The sequence below is a fragment of the Hippoglossus stenolepis genome, chromosome 11, assembly GCF_022539355.2.
Source record: "Hippoglossus stenolepis isolate QCI-W04-F060 chromosome 11, HSTE1.2, whole genome shotgun sequence".
NCBI lineage: Eukaryota > Metazoa > Chordata > Actinopteri > Pleuronectiformes > Pleuronectidae > Hippoglossus > Hippoglossus stenolepis.
In genome coordinates, this window is record NC_061493.1 from 128,174 (window position 1) to 151,703 (window position 23,530).

The 23,530-nt window shown below is 47.8% G+C and overlaps 1 pseudogene; it reads left to right on the forward strand.

Annotated features, from left to right (window-relative positions):
• The first annotated feature begins 5,361 nt into the window (after positions 1-5,361).
• Positions 5,362-10,197, forward strand: LOC124854481 (annotated as a pseudogene).
• The last annotated feature ends 13,333 nt before the right edge of the window (positions 10,198-23,530 follow it).

Genomic DNA, 23,530 nt, shown 5'->3' on the forward strand with positions numbered 1-23,530 from the left:
AGATCAGCACATGTAGGTGAAACAATGATTCTACTTCTAATCTACAAAACTTCTGCATTTTTACTTTGACGAACTTGTCCCAGGGCTTTCATCTGATCAACTTCAAATTGAGATGAGTGTCATCACAACAAGATGGAGATAAAAACTAACTCAAAGATCGATTTTTCATCACACGGTGTGACTGTGGCATGGCATCAAAGTTTGATTACACGCCATCAAAACACGAGGTTCTGTACTTCGGACATACATGGTCCAATCGACTCCAAACTAGACATCTAAGACAAGAATCCCGGCCTGATGACATCTACACAGAAATCGTTTCTTAAAATCACAGCGCCACCTGCTGGCTACAGGAAGTGCCATGTTTTATACTTTGATGCACTGCTCCTGGCTAATTAACAATATACAGCTCAAATGAGCTGAGAGAAGTCATTGGACCATGGTCAGAATTGTGACATTTCCTCAAACCGTGGCAACATTGTGTGTCATAACTCCAGTGTGCATAGTCCTATCACTACCAACCTTCTGTCACATGATTAGATTCCAAGCCTGAACAGCTCTATTTGTCAATATTTCCTCAGTGTCATAGCGCCACCTACTGATTCGCCATGAAACAGGAAGTACTTTGTAAATCCACTCTGCAGTATCCAACCGGCTCCGACCTACTGACCTATGATCACAATCCTGACCTGAACACATCCATATATTAGTATTAGTTCAGGGTCATAGCGCCACCTACTGATCAGTGTGAAAATTAAGTTGTAACATTGTCCAATTGACACAAAATTGCTCACGCTACATCAGAGCCCCTACTAACCAAGAAAACACATTCACCTGGAACCTTCAGGCCCTCTGATGGTCCCAGGACCACTACCCATTTTAACCAGTAGGTGATTCTGCATCAGTCATCACTGTACACAGTAATACCTACAGTATAGAAATGTATCTGCCGCCTCTCCCTCATTAACAAAGGACCAGCAGGTGCCTCATCTCACCGGGACCATGGAGTAAGTCATCATCATCATCATGTCGTCCTGCACATGGGCCTTGTGGTAACTCTGGCTGTGTCGGTGCTTGTGCTTCAGCTCATTCTTCATCTTCTTCTCTGCCTCCTGGCTGACCTCCTGGCTGACCTCCTGCGGATAGAGCGCCTGTTCCTCCTCCTGCTGAACCTCCTGCTGATGCTCCTTCTCCAGCTCCTTCTCCTTCTCCTTCTCCAGCTCCTTCTCCAGCTCCTCGCTCCTCTTGTTCCTGGAGTACTGGTACTGTGGATGTTGCCCCGTGTTCGCCCGCAGCCCCGCCGCTCCCCTGGGCACCTCCTGGAGGAACTCCATCCCCGAGCTCTGCTCCACCTCCACCAGCCTCGCCTCCGTCTGCTCCAGCCTGGCATCCTGCTGATTCTGCCGCACCAGCAGCACCAGCAGGCCCACAGAGTTCAGCAACGCCACAATGCACGTCCCATACAGCACCAGCCGCTGAGGCAGGGTCATGCTCGGTGTCGGGATCCACATGGTCACCTCTTCACTTCCTCTTTTCTGGGGGTCACCTGCCAGCCTCAGCATTCACAGGGGAACACAAGTCCAGTACAGCAGTGAATGTAAAAGCACAGACCTCAAACTACAGAGATGAAGCTTTATCACCTCGTGCCAACAAAACTCAAACCAAACTAATTAAAGACACACTAATCCAACAGGAAGGAGATTTTCAGATGAAAGTCAAGGTCCTGTCCAAATTATTTGTAAGCTCCAAATCGAGTCCAGTCAGCTGCGTTGTCTGAGCTCCACCCGGGCGGTCGATCTGAAGGCAGACTGGTACATACACTGCTTGTTGTGTTGTTCACCAAGTGGACGAGGGGTTTTGTGTACGTGTGTGTATGTGCTTGCATTCAAACCAGTAATGTAGGAGTGGGCATTACACAATCTTCTGAGCTTGTCTGGGAAGAAACCCCCGCCTGTTCAGTCACCTGATTTATATTCATCACAACCCATTCTACTGCACCGCCGTGGGCAGACTGACATCACACACATGCACACACACACACACACACACACACACACACACACACACACACACACACACACACACACACACACACACACACACACACACACACACACACACACACACTTACAGACAAAACACTCAAAAACACAACATGTGAACGCATGCATTGCTCCTGACAAACTGACTGGCAGAAGATGTTTATTTATATTCTAGGAGTATAGTACTTATATTTTGTATGAATATTCTTACTACAAACCCAAATTTCGAGTGAAAAGAAAACCCATGCCGTCAAAATCCATCAACGTCACTTCTTAGTTCCACTTCTTCATGCCCTCTCTTCTCCACCTCCTCCCTCCATGTCGCCCCCTGATGCGGTGCTTTCTCCCTGTGTCACATCTTCACAGCTTCCATTCACCAACTGTAACCACGACCCATTTCCATTGCTTTGAATCTGTCCAATCTGAGGCCAATCTGTGGTTAAACTGTCATTTCCCCAGAAAAATGTCAGCTTAACATAAAACATTATGGCAGCATTTGAAGCAGTCTTCACTGCGAAAGGCTGTAATTTACTTTTTGGACTTGTAGGTAGGTGTAGCTGGTGTGTTTTCTGTGACTGCCCAAGTCAGTAAATTGGCCTGTCTGCTGACATGGTGCGGTGCTGGACTCATGTAGCTGACCCACATGCCCTTGCAGCAATGCTATGCCCCATATAACACACACACACACACACACACACACACACACACACACACACTAAGAGGTTTGTGCTGCCATCCTTTTCAAACTTTGCATTGACTCCATTCATGGTGGACAGCCGAACCAAAACCTTTACCTCAAAGGGATAGTTCACCCAAAAAATTCACTCATTGTCTACTCACCTCTATGCTGATGGAGGGTGGGTGAAGTGTTTGAGTCCACAAAACACTTTTGGAGTTCGGGGTAAACAGCGTCGGACCCTCCATCGGCATAGTGGTGAGTAGATTATGAGTGAAATTTCATTTTTAAGTGAACTATCTCTTTAAAGTGAGAGTGTAGTGGTTATTCAGCTCTTGTACTGAGAGCAGATGACGAATGATAATGACTTTATTGAGAGCTGGATGATCTTTCATATCACCCCACAGGAAACCCTCACAAGCCATCACTATGTTTCTCTTCTACCTGAGTGGTTTAATATTTTTTCTGTTGTTTTTATACGTTTGAAGAAGGAGTCACCATTTACCTCTATTGTATTGGATTTGGCTGCAACGCTGTTTGCCCTTTAACCTAATCACAACCCACATCTTATCACTAACCTTAACCAGGACCTCAAAATTAAAGTTTTGCCTCATTAAAACCAGACCTTGGTCCTCATGAGTTCTACTGGTCCTTACAGGTTCAGGTTCAGTGTTGGAAAAAGATGTCACAAAAATGAGTACACGCACACCACACACACACACACACACACACACATTCCAGCAGATGTGTGCATGTGTACGTACACACAGTCCTATAGAGCTGGAGGTCGTTCCTTTGTTGCCTCTCACTCACCGTGCTCCGAGCGCTGCTGAGTGAGAAGCAGGGAATTGACCCACAATGACATTAAAGGAGATTTCATATCTGGACACTTGAATGTTTGGAAAGCTGCAATCATTTCGACCCAATAAAATGAATCACGCTGTGGGAATATGTCAACACGTCCACATATTCTTCACCACCTCTCTTGCAGACCTCTCTCTGGTTGTGTTTCCTCCTCCCTGCCGCAGCTGCTTTGAAAGCGGCCTTATCTCTCTTGGGCTGAGGGTCCGAGTCCGCCCTGCTGCTCCGGGCCAAGGACAGAAAGATGACCTGATGTGTCGTCCTACAAACGTAATCCTCCCACCCACCTCCTCTGCCTGTGAGACAAAGTTCAGCTCTGCTTTTCATTGCACTGTTAGAATAAAGAATAAGAAATCACTAAAGCCTTAAAATTGCCACATTAAAGACAACAGCAGAAAGCAAATAAATTCACTAACTGTAAAAATATATACATTTAACTTCATAAAATAATCTGAATTTGAATTCAACACAATGAGAAATAGATACTGCTCAGGAAATTCACAGATCTTTCAAGTTAAACTATGTAGGTTGAGTACAAAAGAGTAGTGAACAAAGACTGGAGCTGCACAAGTCGCAATATTTGTAGTGATCATATGTATTTGCCAATTGTCTGAATACACATCCACTCTCTTAATGCACGTCATCCCTCTGTGTCTCCATCGTATGTCTACTGTTCATTTCCGACTCACACAAACACCCTGAAGATGCTTGTGGATTGTTCCTGTTGTATAAACATGATAAAGTAAAAACAGAAGGTAACAGAGGAGTCATAGATTCCGCTCAGACTTCATACATGTCCTGACATTTATTGGCTTTCTGTTGCTCTTGTTTGTTCACTTACTGAACAAATTCCTACACATGGGAAACCCTCACAAGCCATCACTATGTTTCTCTTCTACCTGAGTGGTTTAATATTTTTCTGTTGTTTTTATACGTTTGAAGAAGGAGTCACCATTTACCTCTATTGTATTGGATTTGGCTGCAACGCTGTTTCCCTTTAACCTAATCACAACTCACATCTTATCACTAACCTTAACCAGGACCTCAAAATTAAAGTTTTGCCTCATTAAAACCAGACCTTGGTCCTCATGAGTTCTACTGGTCCTTACAGGTTCAGGTTCAGTGTTGTGTTGGAAAAGATGTCACAAAATGAGATACGCACACACACACATTCCAGCTCTGGTCAAAAGAGCTCACGACCTGAATCTCTAACAGTAATGTTGTCATGTCTGCTTTCCTTCACCACTCTTACCTCTTCCTGCCTCTCTCTGTGTGTGTGTGTGTGTGTGTGTGTGTGTGTGTGTGTGTGTGTGTGTGTGTGTGTGTGTGTGTGTGTGTGTGTGTGTGTGTGTGTGTGTGTGTTCCTGCCTGAGGCTGTAGGTCACTGAGGTCTCTGACAGCTTGAATTGCTCCAGCAGATGTGTGCATGTGTACGTACACACAGTCCTATAGAGCTGGAGGTCGTTCCTTTGTTGCCTTTCACTCACCTGTCGCTGCTGAGTGAGAAGCAGGAATTGACCCACAATGACGTTAAAGGAGATTTCATATCTGGACACTTGAATGTTTGGAAAGCTGCAATCATTTGACCCAATAAAATGAATCACGCCTGTGGGAATATGTCAACACGTCCACATATTCTTCGCCACCTCTCTTGCAGACCTCTCTCTGCATGTGTTTCCTCCTCCCTGGGGCGCAGCTGCTTGAAAGCGGCCTTATCTCTCTTGGGCTGAGGGTCGAGTCCGTCCTGCTGCTCCGGGCCAAGGACAGAAAGATGACCTGATGATGTCGTCCTACAAACGTAATCCTCCCACCCACTCCTCTGCCTGTGAGACAAAGTTCAGCTCTGCTTTTCATTGCACTGTTAGAATATAGAATAAGAAATCACTAAAGCCTTAAATTTGCCACGTTAAAGAAAACAGCAGAAAGCAAATAAATTCACTAACTGTAAAATATATACATTTAACTTCACAAAATAATCTTCAACACAATGAGAAATAGATACTCCTCACGAAATTCACAGATCTTTCAAGTTAAACTATGTAGGATGAGTACAAAAGAGTAGTGAACAAAGAGTGGAGCTGCACAAGTCGCAATATTTGTCGTGATCATATGTATTTGCCAATTGCCTGAATACACATCCACTCTCTTAATGCACGTCATCCCTCTGTGTCTCCATCGTATGTCAACTGTTCATTTCCCGACTCACACAAACACCCTGAAGATGCTTGTGGATTGTTCCCTGTTGTATAAACATGATAAAGTAAAAACAGAAGGTAACAGAGGAGTCATAGATTCCGCTCAGACTTCATACATGTCCTGACATTTATTGGCTTTCTGTTGCTCTTGTTTGTTCACTTTCTGAACAAATTCCTACACATGTGGTGGAGACAAAGATGTAGAGGATGCTGAGTGAATTCACAGAGTCCTTTATACAGAGCGAGCAAATGGAACAAAGGCAGAAAGCCAGAGAGCATGATGTTTGTCAGAAACGGAAAAATAAATGAATCAATAAAAATGTATTTATTTAATAAAATTAAAATTAAATTAAATAATCCTGGATGGACTTAAAAATTATGCAGAAATAAAAGACAAGGGCAAATACTTCATAAAAATATTCATCAATAATAAAACAACAATAGTTAGTTACTCAAAGGGATATATGAATAAAATACTATCTAAATGTTAACACAAAATCATCGTTAGTGTTATATATTTGAAACACAATATATATTTCTATTTCATTCATATATATATAACATCACATTACAAGTTGGTTATAAATAAAAATTACAATGTTTGTTACTCACAGGTTTCACAGTAGATACAATATGTTTCTATGTACAAAGACATTAGAAAAACACAACAAAGGTATAAAAGAGCAAACTAAATGAACAAAAAAATACTATATAAAATGAAATAACGCAATGGAAACATGGTGGTGTTAGAGGTTATAAATCTGGACAGAAACCAGAAAAGAATTTGTAAAATACCACTTTTAATTTTAATGTGGTATCTGCCAGTAAAATCTAAAAATGAAATGACATATGTATAACATTAAATCAATGGAAAATCAACCCCAAAAAGATTATCTAATGATATAACCACCTGGCTTTAGTATAGAGCTCAAGAGTCGCCGTTGTTATGAAAGTATATGGTTTTGTTTTCACAGCTTATGTCACAGTAAACATCTTTAATATGGATCACAGCTCTGCTTCTCCATCTACTGGCAGTCTAATGGAGGAATCTGAGGGTAATTAGAATTTGTCACTACCATGACAAATTCAAAAGCGAGGAGATAAAGAGAGATTGTTACAGTATTTATCATTAAAAACTATATTCAACATTTTAAAAATTCTGCTTTCTTTTCTCTTTCTCCCTTTGCTAGAAAAAACCTGAAAGAAACCTCATCTTAACCTGCAGACAGAAATTGAAAGTGTAATTTTGCCAGACTGATAACTTTACAATACCACAAACAATAACACAGATTCCATCTCAGAGCCCAGGTGGCAGTTCTCAGCGTTTCATACCAGATCCTTTTGATGTTCGGCGCATCACAACATACCCACGGAACAAAGTCCTGTTCGCTCAAGGGCGCTGGCACCTCCACCCCTCAAGGTTACAAGTGTATTGTTTACCATTTCACTGCAGTGTTGTGGCGTTTGCATTACCCTGACCTGGCTTGTAACCAGCTCCCACTGCCTATAAAGAGGAAGGGATTGTCTGGGGCAGCTTTCATCATGTTTGTGCAGTCGTAAGCGGGTTGTTTTTCAAATTCAAGTCTTCCTATGGATCGGATCCCTGCTTGTGACATGGCGATGACTCCGTAGATCTCGCCGCACTGGGGACCTGGTCCCACGCCCCAAACGCCACCGCAGTGGGAACACCAGGCGTCTCGGTGGACACCAGGACCTTGATCCTGCTTTCGTGTGCTGCTGGTCGCCTGGAGCCACACAGGCGGGAACCGTGCCAGGTGGGTCCTCCTTAGTCGTGTTTGAGCTTTGACACTTCGCAGAGTTTCTTTACTTGTGGCCGTGCCGAAGTATATTTATCTGTCAGTCTACAACAGGTCCACCTTTCTGTCTGGGCCTGGGGCCACTTCTCTCATACGTGAGATTCATGTGGACGGGTATAGGCACAGCCAGCAACTACAACAAAGAAGTATGGAGACATTGTCAGAGTCTGATCGATGGAGGAGACACTCATCCTCAGCAGGTTTGTCCTGAGTGCTTAAGTATATTCTGGGTATTTTTCTCATGATAATTTACAATCTGTAAGTGATTTATTCTTTTATTTTCACCCAAGGGCATCAGCCGTTTACACACGCGCTGAAGAATGGACATTACACGTCACGTTTGGGAGCAAGCAGGGACTGAGTTGCATCAGCATGTACGAGAGAGGCATCATCTTCAACAACAACATGTCCCTTTGGAAAAGATACGCACCCATTTCACCAGAGGTAACATTCTAACACCTTCAGACATATTCACAGGTCCAGGTATTCAGGACTTGAATATTAAAGTCCAGGAAACGTGTGTTTCTGTGTCCGCCTGACAGGACAGAAGCAGTGGAGGTCTCGCCTTCCTCCACGCAGACTCACCTGGACGACCTGGACAGTTTGGCTCACGTCGACGTCCTCGGTTTGCTGCGCTGCACGCGGTCGACATCTCCAACAGACTCTTCCTGGACGTGCCCGTCAATATTGGTGAGGAGGCATGGATGGTTCATTCTGAAGATGCAAATGCACAAGACAGGGCTTGCAGGGACATGACAGTTTGGGTTCATCAGCTTGGCTCAGTTAAGATGAAGTGAATTTATGCTCAATCTGCGTTGTGTATTTGATGCATCTGTGAACTCTGTGTGCAGAGAAAGAGCTGCTGGTGAAGATTCGAAGTATTTTTGACACGTGGCAAACTGTGTTAATCAAACCAGACATGTACTTCAGATTGGACTGGATCCACCAGAGGCACAAGGCGGCAGTGTGAGTCCACGTTCTCACTCAACTATTCTTACGATCACACTTCTCCAGGTGTTTTTAAGTTATTTTCTCTTCAGCCAAATATAATAGCCACGTTAGGGACCTGGTGGAACAGCAGAAGAGAGAGATGTGAGCAGGCAGATAAACTGGACAACATCAACTTCACCACAGGCCTCATATTTGCACAGGTCAGTCTGGGAATTCGCGTGTCTGCCATTTCTTTGGTAAAAACTATGAAGTAGGGATGCATCAGGGAATTCTTTGGTCGATACCGATATTTAAAACAACAATCTAGCCGAGAAAGTCGATACGACACGATATTTGTTTATTACTTGAATAATATGAAAAACTGAAAAAGTGACAAGTGTAATTTAGATGCCTGGCTGTTCACACCGGACCATTTTCCGCCGAAGCCAGCTCCGATTGTCCACGATGGATATAACTCCGTTCAATGACGTATTCTCCAAGCAAAGCCTTTCCCCTCTTCTCTTTTTATCTATATGACTGCTTGTGTGGCTGTAGTGGATGGGCAGAGGGGGACATTATTATGTGATTGGGAAAATTAAAACTCCAGGACAACAGAAGGGGAATACAAAGTATGGGATGCATATTTGATCATTTATATCATATCAAATATGTCATTTATATCGTTTAAAATCATTTCTCAGTCTGTTTCCTGGAGCGATACGCTGCCGCACGCGAAACCATCGTGAGGGTGCTGGCGCTGAAGCGAGCGCATCGCAGCCCATGTGAACCGCACAAAGGTTTAACAGGGGGTGGATGAGGCGCCTGGCTTTCCTTGGCGCTGCGCTGCGGCAGCTGCCACTGCGCTTCAGCGCCAGTGTAAACCCGCATCAGTGTACCATAATCTGGATGCCAGATTGGCAGGCTGCAGAAAACATACCAATGAACACCGCCAATGTTACCGGTGAAGTCAAGTTTATTACCGATCGCCGATGGCAATCAGGCGAATATCGGCCGCTGCGATACACGGCCGATACATCGGTGCACCACTACTATGAAGCCCTGATTCATTCTTTAAGCCCTTCCACCCCTATGTCTGTTCACTTCCACGTGTTCTCCACGGCGAAGCTGTTTGCGGAGAACGCAGGTGCAGTGCGTGCTGGAGATGGTGATGCGCGCCGACACTCTGTCCGGTCAGCTCCTTCTTCATGCTGCTGCTGATCAAGCAGAACAGATGTGGAGCTGCAGCTGCTGCGAGAGATTGACACTGTAGTGGGTGAGGAGCTTTAAAACACTGATACTGAATGCAGATTTAAGAATTGGGGAGCCACACAAAAATCCAAATCCTTGTTTATGTGGTAGTTCTTCCTCTTGTTGAGAGTTAAGAACAGGGTTTCACACCTTGCCAAACCCTATGAGGGCAAATTGTCATTCTGTGAACATGGGCTATAAGAATTGAAATGTGATTGATATCTTCTCCCCGTCTTGCTCCAGGTGAGAGGCAGCCGAAGTGCGCGGCCTCTGCAGAGGCTGCAGGTGCGGAGAGTTTCATCAGCAGTGTCTGCGCTTCCACCTCTGGGTGGACTTCGCCATCACGTAAGCCCTGTCCACGATCGCCCATGGCCACAGGGTACAGCGGCATGAACATCATCTCTCATCACCGGACGCATACGCACTGAGGTTTTCTGCAAACCTGACGAATTCGCCTGAGCAACTTTGAAAAAAATGTAAGCAGAAGGTTTCTTTTTTATTAAATTGAAGGTGAATAAATGAACTTATATGCCGGCAGTTCATTAATCATAGCTAGAGTAAAATTAGGCATGGCCTGTGAAAAAGTCTGTCATATATTCCCATGCCAGGATCAGTCTCATTTGAATCAGAATTTGAAACAATAGCTGTTTTAAATGTGGCTACTGTCAATAAATCTAATGAAATCAGTTCAGACTTGTAATAATAATACATATCGAGTCATAAATACTTCAGTTACGACTGGGCTACGCCCTTACCATTCGCCAGCCGCCGACAGAGCCCTCGCCCAGGCTCCTCGCCGCGCTGGCAAACATACTATGGTGATAATCCATCCTGGTGACACGTTTCCCAGTACTCTGTGCCCCCACAGCGGCCTGACCCCGGCCTACCTCACACAAACAACCTGCACCTTGGGAGCATCAGCCGGCCCCATAGCTCAGCATGAGATTGCCCAGACAGAGAAGCCGGCAAACACTCACAGACCTCCTTTAGCTCTCCCGCACATCCACACATATACTGCACATATATTCGATGCTGTTAAGGCTTCATCCAGTTGTTTATACCTGTACAAAGCCACCCTTTGTTTGTCGTGAAAGTAAACTTGTTGTTACTGAACCAATAGCATAATGTGAAAAGCTAAGATTAATACTGGATTAAATGAAAATTGTATGCAATATTAGGTATTGTTTTATCATTTTTATACATACAGTACGTAATCACGTAGAAATAATTGGTGCATTTCCAAGTAGGTGAAATTGACACGCTTAAAAATCACCAACACTGCCATATCTTCCTCAATCTCAACAGTTTTGAATGTTTATTGTTTAAACTGTTTATCTTTTGATTCCTTATTCATTTTGGATACATTAATATTGTAAGTGCTTTGTGGAGTTTACCTAGAGTGCTTTGAGATTTTTGTTTGAAAGTTTTATATGAATAAAGTGTACTTACATCATTGGAGGACAGTAGCTCTATATTGCTGTGAAAGCAGAACAAACACCAACACATGAAAAACCACATGAAGAATAATAAAAATACACACTGTATATTTGATGGAGAGAGTGAAAGTTATATTTTTTCTATTAAAATAACTTATCAAAGAATTGGCCAGGAGAGATACATAACCCATAACATAGAGTCTCATCACTCGCATCACCTAATAAATCCTCCAATCTGTTCATTACAATTAATTGCTCTGCCTGTGGCAAACAGGCTCTCATCTCACCGATGCTTCAGTTTGTTTTGCTTCCACTTAAACACTGGGTGAAGACGGCAAAAAACACAGGAGTCTGTGCAAACATGTTATTTGAGAAAAGAGATAGAGGTTCCCGGGAGGAGGATTCTAAGGTCATTGAGTCTGTATCAGGGCGAGTTTCTCCAGAAATGTCAGACATCAGCCAATCAGTAATGCAGACAAATGTCTAAAATAAACAGTCTCAATGTCCGACTAAGCTGCGGTGAATCAACGATGGCAACACATTTCACCGGCTCAGCAACAAGTCTACCCAGTGTGTGTGTATGTGGGTGTGTGTGTGTGTGCTTGTCTTTCATGATGAGGGCCAATCTTGCTCCAATGCATCATTATGAGGAAACACTAGTTCAAAGGATTGTTTGAGGATTAAGATTTAGCTCTTAGAGTTAGGGGTTGAGTTTGCTAGGTTTAGGCTTAGGGGTAAATAGGGTTAGGTTAGGGTTAGGGTTAGGTTAGCGCCCACATAGACAATGAATGGGGTCCCCTTCCAAAATTCCAAATTCAGTCTGAATTTCCCCAAATTTAAATGTAATACCTAAGTAATGCGAGCAATTATATGTTTTTTCCAGCCAGGGCTCGAACCCTGAACCCTGGGATCAATAAAGAACTGCTCTGCATCACTTGCCATCAGCGGATAGGTGTCAATGGAAACTCCTTGTGTTATTCTTTACCACAAACTTTTATTCGTATCCGTAAGATAATCTTTGAAGCTGTATTGATCGCAGCGTCAGAGTTGGGCAGTTAAACACATTCTCTATAAAGTGCTTTGCAGATGCAGAACCAATCGAAAGCTCTGGATGTGCATGCAAGGATAGTGATAGCGGCACCAACCGATCATTATTTAATTGTCATGCCAACCACTAAATGCAAAGCAGTTAGGTCTGATGAGATATAGAATAACGCTTCTTGCGAAGGTTGTAGAGACTTGAGTGCGTTCGTTCAGTTCAATTGGCGAGGCCCGACGGTAATATTCCTAAGTTTTCCAATATCTTCGAAGAACAAACATCAAATGCAAATAAACTGAGGAGATATTCTCTGAACAATTTTTGTGAATGCATATTTCCAAAAAGTGCGCGCTTCGTCTCTTTTCCTGCTCAGAGGAAGACGTCATGGATGCCGCCGTCAAATGCGGCTCAACAACGATCTGCATGGCTGAAGAGGCCTCGAGAAATGCCGCCAGAGCGTTCCCCATTGACTCCCCAACATTGGCGGACCGGCTGTACCCAATCTCCAAAGTAAGACACGAAACAGTGTTCTCGAGAGCTTGGGTCAGCTCTATCACATATGTCAGTCATCGTTTTTCTGAGCCCAAAGAAGGCCGCAATGCAATCGCACATGAAGGTTTCATTAGCATCGTTTAACGACCCGCCTTCAACTGTCATCCCGTCGCATGTCACAACCAAGACACTACGACTTCCACGCCTGAATGACCGAGCGTAAGCAATGTGCACGCTTTTTCAAGCGGCGCAGTAATTGCAGATTTTGCACTGCTATGGGTTGTAATCTCTTTGACAGAAGCAGGATTTGGGACAGACATGGTTGAAAGCTCGTGCCATTGCAATACAGGTCGGGCCGCATTTGTGCGGCGTTAGCTTGAGCCAACTCTTCAAATTTAGGGAACATCTGATCCTTTTCTGTTGGCCCAGAGTGTTGATATTTTGCAATGGTTCTCTCTCTACTTCTCGAGGAGCCACCTGGTTTTCAGCCTGCCACCAGCAGGCCGGAGTCGACGACCTTTTGTGCACTGTCCACGTTCAGCCTCAAACAACCAGGAGCTTCATCCAGGCATCGCGCAGAAACCCTTGCGGTCAACCGAAGATAAATGCACTGATCAAAATGGGTTCACATGCACTTAGCGGCTTAGCCCGATCATGTAGAGGAAATTTGCCACACAATTTTCCTTTCAAATTTCTGAAGGTTTCGCATGAGCCAAAGCCTGGGAAGGCCAGGCCGAGATATCGGAGCCACGCACATGGGCCACGCACATTCCAGTATTGCCAGGCACCAGACGTGCACATGGGGGCGCAGGATCTACCAATCAAGAAGTACCCTGTTACATGTTTCGGGGCTCCTTTGCCTGGAAGCAAAGCTCAACTGACAGCACAAAACAAAGTGTCTTCCGTCTGGGCTCCCTTGAAGACATAGTTCAGGCTTCATTCTTCCCCGATGATCTAATGGCTCAGCCTGGTTTTCAAAGTTCTGCCACACACAGGTCCAAAGATGATGCCAGAGGCCAGTTGATCCTGAAAGCCACACAGGCAGCTCGGGCCCCAACCACCCAGGGAGCCCAGATCCGCAGCACAGCTTGGGCTAGCACACAGGAGGTGCATGAAAAAACCTGCGCTCACTCAACCAGAAGCAAAAAAACTCCTCTAACTTTGTCTTCAGCTGCTGACCGCAATTTTGTACTCCAAACGGACACTGAAAGGGCCACTGTCCGCGCCCCTAGCAGCGAGAGGTGGGAAATCTGGGATGAGCCTTCCCCACGCCCTTCGAGCCTTAGGCCCGGTTTCCAAAGTTCTGACAGTTACAGGTCCAAAGATGACGCCAGAGGCCAGTTGATCCCGAAATCCACAGGCAGCTCGGTAACCGAACCACCCAGGGATCCCAGACTCGCAGCAGAGCTGAGCCGCGCCTGCAGGATGTGCATAAAAATCTGTGGCTCTACCTCAACCAGAAGTAAAACCTCTAAGCTGTCCAGCTGCTGACTGCACAGACGCCTGTCAGAATGGACACTGAAAAAGGTTACTGTCTGGCCCTTAGCGAGAGGTCTGAAATTTTGATGAGTTTCCCTAAGCCTTCGTTTTCAGCCCGGTTCAGTTCGCCAGTTACAGGTCCAAAGATGATGCCAGAGGCCAGTTGATCCTGAAATCCACACAGGTGAGCTCGTCCTCGAATCCCATTGCAGCAAAGCTTAAGCGGCACACAGGAGAAGACAGCACTCAACCAGAAGTTAACCTCTAACTTTTGTCTAAGCTGCTGACTGCACAGACGGCCTGTACTGAATGGACACTGAAAAGGGCCACTGTCTGGGCCCCTTAGCAGCGAGAGGTCTGAAATTTTGATGAGCTCTCACAGCCCCAGGGCTCAGCTACTGTTTTCAAAGTTCTGCCAGTTACAGGTCCAAAGATGATGCCAGAGTTGAGCCATTCCTGAAATCCACACAGGTGCAGTTGGCCTCGGAACAACCCAGGGACCCCAGATTCGCAGCAGAGCTTTGCACACAGGAGTATGTACCGACGATCTCTCAACCAGAAGTAAATCCTCTAACTTGTCTCAGCTGACTGCACACGGCCTGTTACTGAATGGACACTGAAAAAGGCCACTGTCTGGGCCCTTAGCAGAGAGGTCTGGAAATTTTGGATGAGCTCTCCTGCTGCCCTGGTGGCTCAGCTGGGTTTTCAAAGTTCTGCCAGTTACAGTTCCAAAGATGATCACAGAGTCCAGTTGATCCTGAAATCACACAGGTGCAGCCTGGCTCGGCGACACAGCGGGGCCCCAGATTGGCAGCAGAGCAGCCCGGCACCCAGGAGGTGCATGAAAATCCGGTGGCCTCAACTCAACCAGAAGTAAAAAACACTAACTTTCATCAGCTGCTGACTGCACAGAGGCCTGTACTGAATGGACACTGAAAAGGCCTTAGCAGCGAGAGGTCTGAAATTCTCTGCCTTCGGCCCTTGGTGGCTCAGCCCGGTTTTCAAAGTTCTGCCAGCTACAGGTCCAAAGATGATGCCAGAGGCCAGTTGATCCTGAAATCCACACAGGTGCAGCGTCCCTGACCCACCCAGGGACCCCATATTCGCAGCAGAGCTTAAGCTTACACAAGAGGTGCATGAAAATTCGGTGGCTCTCACTCAACCAGAAGTAAAACACCTCTAACTTTGTCTCAGCTTGCTCAGTACACGCCCGTACTGAATGGAGACACTGAAAAGGGCCACTGTCTGGGCCCCTTAGCAGCGAGAGGTCTGAAAATCTTGGATGAGCTCTCCTCACAGCTCAGCCCGGGTTTTCAAAGTCCTGCCAGTTACACGTCCAAAGATGATGCCAGAGGCCAGTTGATCCTGAAATCTCACTCAGGCACACACGGAACCATCCAGGATCCATATTCGCAGCAGAGCTTAAGCCCGGCACACAGATGATGCATGAAAATTGCAGTGTCACCTACCAACCAGAAGTAAAAACCTCAACTTTGTCTCACTGCACAGAGGGCCTGTACTGAATGGACACTGAAAAGGGCCACTGTCTGGGCCCCTTAGCAGCGAGAGGTCTGAAATTTTGATGAGCTTCCTCGTGCCCTTGGTAGCTCAGCTGGTTTTCAAAGTTCTGCCAGTCATGTGTCCAAAGATGATGCCAGAGGCCAGCTGATCCTGAAATCCACACAGGTGCAGTTGCCCGAACCACCCAGGGACCCAGATTCGCAGCAGCCAGCACACAGGAGGTGCATGAAAAATCTGGGGGCTCTACCTCAACCAGAAGTAAAAACACTCTAACTTTGAGCTGCTCACTGCACAGACGGCCAGACTGAATGGACACTGAAAAGGCCACTGTCTGGGCCCCTTAGCACGAGAGGTCTGAAATTTTGATGAGCTCTCCTCTGGTGGCTCAGCTCGGCTTTCAAAGTTCTGCCAGTTACAGGTCCAAAGATGATGCCAGAGTCCAGTTGATCCCGAAATCCACACACGGTTCGGTCCCCGAACCATCCAGGACCCCCGCATAGTCGGGCACCCAGGATGTGCATGAATCTGGTGGTTTCACTCAACCAGAAGTAAAACTCCACTTGTCCAGCTGACTGCACAGACGGCCTGTACTGAATGGACACTGAAAGGGCCACTGTCTGCCTCTTAGCACGAGAGGTCTGAAATTTGTATCTTCTCGCCCTTGGTCTCAGCCCGGTTTTCAAAGTTCTGCCAGTTACAGTTCAAAGATGATGCCTGACAGTTGATAGTTCGAGCACTCGGGGCTCCCACATTCGCAGCAGAGCTTAAGCCTTCACACAGATGTGCATGAAAATCTGGTGGCTCTACTCATCCAGAAGTAAAAACACCTCTAACTTTTGTCTCAGCTGCTGACTGCACAGCGGCCTGTACTGAATGGACACTGAAAAGGGCCACTGTCCGCCTTAGCAGCGAGGTTCTGAAATTTTGGATGAGCTTCCTCGCGCCCTTGGTGGCTCAGCCCGGTTTTCAAAGTTCTGCCAGTTACAGGTCCAAAGATGATGCCAGAGTCAGTTGATCCTGAAATCCACACAGGTGCAGTCTGTCCCTCGACCACCCAGGGATCCCATATTCGCAGCAGAGCTTAAGCCTGCACACAGGAGGTGCATGAAAATCTGGTGGCTCTACCTCAACCAGAAGTAAAAAAACCTCTACTTTTGTCTCAGCTGCTGACTGCACAGACGCCCTGTACTGAATGGACACTGAAAAGGGCCACTGTCTGTGCGCCCTTAGCAGCGAGAGGTCTGAAATTTGGATGAGCTCTCCCCGCGTCATGGGCTCAGCCCGCCTCGTGTCCTGCCAGTTACAGTTCCAAAGATGATGCCAGAGGCCAGTTGATCCTGAAATCCACAGGTGTAGCTCCCGTCCGATCTCCAGGTCGCTGTTCAGCAGAGCTGGCACCCAGGATGTGCATGAAAATTGCGGCTCTCAACCAGAAGTTAAAACCCTTTCAACCAGTTGCCGACTGGACAGACGCTAACACGACACGAAAAGGGCCACTGTCTGCCCTCAGCTTGAGAGGTCTGATCGATGAGTCTCCTTCGGGCTCAGCCTGCCAGTCCTGCCAGTTACAGGTCCAAAGATGATGCCAGAGGCTGAAATCCACACAGGTGCAATTTGGTCCCCGAACCACCAGGCCCAGACAGCACAGCTTAAGCTTGGCTACAGAGGTGCATGAAAATCTGGTGGCTCTATCACCCGGAAGTAAAAACACCTTTAACTCAGCTGCTGCTGACTGCACAGACGGCCTGTACTGAAGGACACTGAAAGGCCACTGTCTGGGCCCCTAGCACGAGAGGGTCTGAACTCTGATGAGCTCTTCACGGCCTTTGCCAGCCTCAGAACCTGCCATTTACAGGTCCAAAGATGATGCCAGAGCCAGTTGATCCCGAAATCCACACAGGTGTAGCTCGGTCCCGAACCACCCAGGATCTCATTCGCAGAGCGCTGCCAGGAGGTGCATGAAAATTGGCGGCCTTTACCTCAACCAGAAGTAAACCTTAACTTTGTTAGCTGCTGACAGGACGAGCCTGTATCGACACGAAAAGGGCAATGTCCGGGCCCTTCAGCTTAGAGGTCTGATTCGGATGAGCTCTCTGAGCCTGTTGTACGGCTTCGTGTTCCCAGTTACAGTCCAGCTGATGCCAGAGGCCAGTTGATCCTGAAATCCACAGGTGTTTGCCGGACCACCCAGGACCGCAGAGCAGAGCTTGGCCACAGGAGGTGCATTGCCTGGCGGCTCTACCTCAACCAGAAACCTCTAACTTTGTGTCAGCTGCGGCACAGACGCCCGTACTGAATGGACACTGAGGCCACTGTCACTCCCTTAGCAGCCAGAGGTCTGAAATTTGATGAGTTCTCCCGTGCCTCTGCGGCTCAGCCAGTTCCTGCCACGTCCAAAGACGCCAGAGCCAGCTGATCCCGAAACCACAGTGCAGCTTCGGCCAAGGGCCCCAGATTTGCAGCACAGCTTAAGCTCGGCACCAGGTGCATGAAAATTCGGTGCAACTCAACCAGAAAACAAATTAAACTTGTTCAGCAGACTGCACATCGCCTGTACAGAATGGAACCGTAAAGGGCCACTGTCTGGGCTCCCCCTTTAGCAGCGAGAGTCTGAAATTTGATTGCGGCCTGGTGCTCAGTCGTTCTGCCAGTTACAGGTCCAAAGATGAGCCAGAGGTTGCTGATCCTGAAAGCCACACAGGTGAGCCGGTCCTGAACCACAGGATCCCATACAGCAGAAGCAAGCCAGGCACTCCAGGAGGTGCATGAAATTGGTGGTTTCACTGACCGAAGTAAAACCTCTAATCTTGTCTCGCTGCTGACGGCCCAGACAGTGGCCCTTTTCAGTGTCCATTCAGTACAGGCCGTCTGTGCAGTCAGAAGCTGAGACAAAAGTTAAAGTGTTTTTTTACTTCTGGTTGAGGTAGAGCCACCAGATTTTTCATGCACCTCCTGGGTGCCTGGCTTAAGCTCTGCTGCGAATATGGGGTCCCTGGGTGGTTCGGGGACCGAACTGCACCTGTGTGGATTTCAGGATCAACTGGCCTCTGGCATCATCCTTGGACCTGTAACTGGCAGAACTTTGAAAACCGGGCTGAGCCACCAAGGGCCGCAGGGGAGAGCTCATCCAAAATTTCAGACCTCTCGCTGCTAAGGGGCCCAGACAGTGGCCCTTTTCAGTGTCCATTCAGTACAGGCCCTCTGTGCAGTCAGCAGCTGAGACAAAAGTTAGAGGTGTTTTTTTACTTCTGGTTGAGCTAGAGCCACCAGATTTTTCATGCACCTCCTGGGTGCCGAGCTTAAGCTCTGCTGCGAATCTGGGGCCCCTGCGTGGCTCGGGGCCCGAACTGCACCTGTGTGGATTTCAGGATCAACTGGCCTCTGGCATCATCTTTGGACCTGTAACTGGCAGAACTTTGAAAACCGGGCTGAGCCACCAAGGGCCGCAGGGGAGAGCTCATCCAAAATTTCAGACCTCTCGCTGCTAAGGGACCCAGACAGTGGCCCTTTTCAGTGTCCATTCAGTACAGGCCGTCTGTGAAGTCAGCAGCTGAGACAAAAGTTAGAGGTTTTTTTTTTACTTCTGGTTGAGGTAGAGCCACCAGATTTTTAATGCACCTCCTGTGTGCCAAGCTTAATCTGTTCTGCGAATATGGGATCCCTGGGTGGTTCGGGGACCGAACTGCACCTGTGTGGATTTCAGGATCAACTGGCCTCTGGCATCATCTTTGGACCTGTAACTGGCAGAACTTTGAAAACCGGGCTGAGCCACCAAGGGCAGCAGGGGAGAGCTCATCCAAAATTTCAGACCTCTCGCTGCTAAGGGGCCCAGACAGTGGCCCTTTTCAGTGTCCATTCAGTACAGGCCGTCTGTGCAGTCAGCAGCTGAGACAAAAGTTAGAGGTTTTTTTACTTCTGGTTGAGGTAGAGCCACCAGATTTTTCATGCACCTCCTGTGTGCCAAGCTTAAGCTGTGCTGCGAATATGGGATCCCTGGGTGGTTCGGGACCGAACTGCACCTGTGTGGATTTCAGGATCAACTGGCCTCTGGCATCATCTTTGGACCTGTAACTGGCAGAACTTTGAAAACCGGGCTGAGCCACCAAGGGCTGTAGGGGAGAGCTCATCCAAAATTTCAGACCTCTCGCTGCTAAGGGGCCCAGACAGTGGCCCTTTTCAGTGTCCATTCAGTACAGGCCGTCTGTGCAGTCAGCAACTGAGACAAAAGTTAGAATTTTTTTTTACTTCCGGTTGAGCTAGAGCCCCCAGATTTTTCATGCACCTCCTGTGTGCCAAGCTTAAGCTGTGCTGCGAATATGGGGTCCCTGGGTGGTTCGGGGACCGAACTGCACCTGTGTGGATTTCAGGATCAACTGGCCTCTGGCATCATCTTTGGACCTGTAACTGGCAGAACTTTGAAAACCGGGCTGAGCCACCAAGGGCCGTAGGGGAGAGCTCATCCAAAATTTCAGACCTCTCGCTGCTAAGGGGCCCAGACAGTGGCCCTTTTCAGTGTCCATTCAGTACAGGCCGTCTGTGCAGTCAGCAGCTGAGACAAAAGTTAGAGGTTTTTTTAACTTCTGGTTGAGGTAGAGCCACCAGATTTTTCATGCACCTCCTGTGTGCCAAGCTTAAGCTGTGCTGCGAATATGGGGTCCTTGGGTGGTTCGGGGACCGAACTGCACCTGTGTGGATTTCAGGATCAACTGGCCTCTGGCATCATCTTTGGACCTGTAACTGGCAGAACTTTGAAAACCGGGCTGAGCCACCAAGGGCCGCAGGGGAGAGCTCATCCAAAATTTCAGACCTCTCGCTGCTAAGGGGCACAGTCAGTGGCCCTTTTCAATGTCCATTCAGTACAGGCCGTCTGTGCAGTCAGCAGCTGAGACAAAAGTTAGAGGTGTTTTTTTACTTCTGGTTGAGCTAGAGCCACCAGATTTTTCATGCACCTCCTGGGTGCCGGGCTTAAGCTCTGCTGCGAATATGGGGTCCCTGGGTGGTTCGGGGACCGAACTGCACCTGTGTGGATTTCAGGAGCAACTGGCCTCTGGCATCATCTTTGGACCTGTAACTGGCAGAACTTTGAAAACCGGGCTGAGCCACCAAGGGCCGCAGGGGAGAGCTCATCCAAAATTTCAGACCTCTCGCTGCTAAGGGGCCCAGACAGTGGCCCTTTTCAGTGTCCATTCAGTACAGGCCGTCTGTGAAGTCAGCAGCTGAGACAAAAGTTAGAGTTTTTTTTTTTACTTCTGGTTGAGGTAGAGCCACCAGATTTTTATTGCACCTCCTGTGTGCCAAGCTTAAGCTGTGCTGCGAATATGGGGCCCTTGAGTGGCTCGGGGCCCGAACTGCACCTGTGTGGATTTCAGGATGAACTGGCCTCTGGCATCATCTTTGGACCTGTAACTGGCAGAAATTTGAAAACCGGGCTGAGCCACCAAGGGCCGCAGGGGAGAGCTCATCCAAAATTTCAGACCTCTCGCTGCTAAGGGGCCCAGACAGTGGCCCTTTTCAGTGTCCATTCAGGACAGGCCGTCTGTACAGTCAGCAGCTGAGACAAAAGTTAGAGTTTTTTTTTTTTACTTCTGGTTGAGCTAGAGCAACCAGATTTTTCATGCACCTCCTGGGTGCCGGCCTTAAGCTCTGCTGCGAATATAGCGTCCCTGGGTGGTTCAGGGACTGAACTGCACCTGTGTGGATTTCAGGATCAACTGGCCTCTGGCATCATCTTTGGACCTGTAACTGGCAGAAATTTGAAAACCGGGCTGAGCTACCAAGGGCCGTAGGGGAGAGCTCATCCAAAATTTCAGACCTCTCGCTGCTAAGGGGCCCAGACAGTGGCCCTTTTCAGTGTCCATTCAGTGCAGGCCGTCTGTGCAGTCAGCAGCAGAGACAAAAGTTAGAATTTTTTTTTTTACTTCCGGTTGAGCTAGAGCCACCAGATTTGTCATGCACCTCCTGGGTGCCGGGCTTAATCTCTGCTGCGAATATGGGGTCCCTGGGTCTTTCGGGGACCGAACTGCACCTGTGTGGATTTCAGGATCAACTGGCCTCTGGCATCATCTTTGGACCTGTAACTGGCAGAACTTTGAAAACCGGGCTGAGCCACCAAGGGCTGTAGGGGAGAGCTCATCCAAAATTTCAGACCTCTCGCTGCTAAGGGGCCCAGACAGTGGCCCTTTTCAGTGTCGATTCAGTACAGGCCGTCTGTGCAGTCAGCAGCTGAGACAAAAGTTAGAGGTTTTTTTAACTTCTGGTTGAGGTAGAGCCACCAGATTTTTCATGCACCTCCTGTGTGCCAAGCTTAAGCTGTGCTGCGAATATGGGATCCCTGGGTGGTTCGGGGACCGAACTGCACCTGTGTGGATTTCAGGATCAACTGGCCTCTGGCATCATCTTTGGACCTGTAACTGGCAGAACTTTGAAAACCGGGCTGAGCAGCCAAGGGCCGCAGGGGAGAGCTCATCCAAAATTTCAGACCTCTCGCTGCTAAGGGGCCCAGACAGTGGCCCTTTTCAGTGTCCATTCAGTACAGGCCGTCTGTGCAGTCAGCAGCTGAGACAAAAGTTAGAGGTTTTTTTTACTTCGGATTGAGGTAGAGCCACCAGATTTTCGATTAACCTCCTGTGTGCCAAGCTTAAGCTGTGCTGCGAATATGGGATCCCTGGGTGGTTCGGGGACCGAACTGCACCTGTGTGGATTTCAGGATCAACTGGCCTCTGGCATCCTCTTTGGACCTGTAACTGGCAGAACTTTGAAAACCGGGCTGAGCCACCAAGGGCCGCAGGGGAGAGCTCATCCAAAATTTCAGACCTCTCGCTGCTAAGGGGCCCAGACAGTGGCCCTTTTCAGTGTCCATTCAGGACAGGCCGTCTGTGCAGTCAGAAGCTGAGACAAAAGTTAGAGGTGTTTTTTTTACTTCTGGTTGAGCTAGAGCCACCAGATTTTTCATGCACCTCCTGGGTGCCGGGCTTAAGCTCTGCTGCGAATATGGGGTCCCTGGGTGGTTCGGGGACCGAACTGCACCTGTGTGGATTTCAGGATCAACTGGCCTCTGGCATCATCTTTGGACCTGTAACTGGCAGAACTTTGAAAACCGGGCTGAGCCACCAAGGGCCGCAGGGGAGAGCTCATCCAAAATTTCAGACCTCTCGCTGCTAAGGGGCCCAGACAGTGGCCCTTTTCAGTGTCCATTCAGTACAGGCCGTCTGTGCAGTCAGCAGCTGAGACAAAAGTTAGAGGTGTTTTTTTTACTTCTGGTTGAGCTAGAGCCACCAGATTTTTCATGCACCTCCTGGGTGCCGAGCTTAAGCTGTGCTGCAAATCTGGGGCCCTTGAGTGGCTCGGGGCCCGAACTGCACCTGTGTGGATTTCAGGATGAACTGGCCTCTGGCATCATCTTTGCAGCTGTAACTGGCAGAACTTTGAAAACCGGGCTGAGCCACCAAGGGCCGCAGGGGAGAGCTCATCCAAAATTTCAGACCTCTCGCTGCTAAGGGACCCAGACAGTGGCCCTTTTCAGTGTCCATTCAGTACAGGCCGTCTGTGAAGTCAGCAGCTGAGACAAAAGTTAGAGGTTTTTTTTTTACTTCTGGTTGAGGTAGAGCCACCAGATTTTTAATGCACCTCCTGTGTGCCAAGCTTAATCTGTTCTGCGAATATGGGGCCCTTGAGTTGCTCGGGGCCCGAACTGCACCTGTGTGGATTTCAGGATGAACTGGCCTCTGGCATCATCTTTGCAGCTGTAACTGGCAGAACTTTGAAAACCGGGCTGAGCCACCAAGGGCCGCAGGG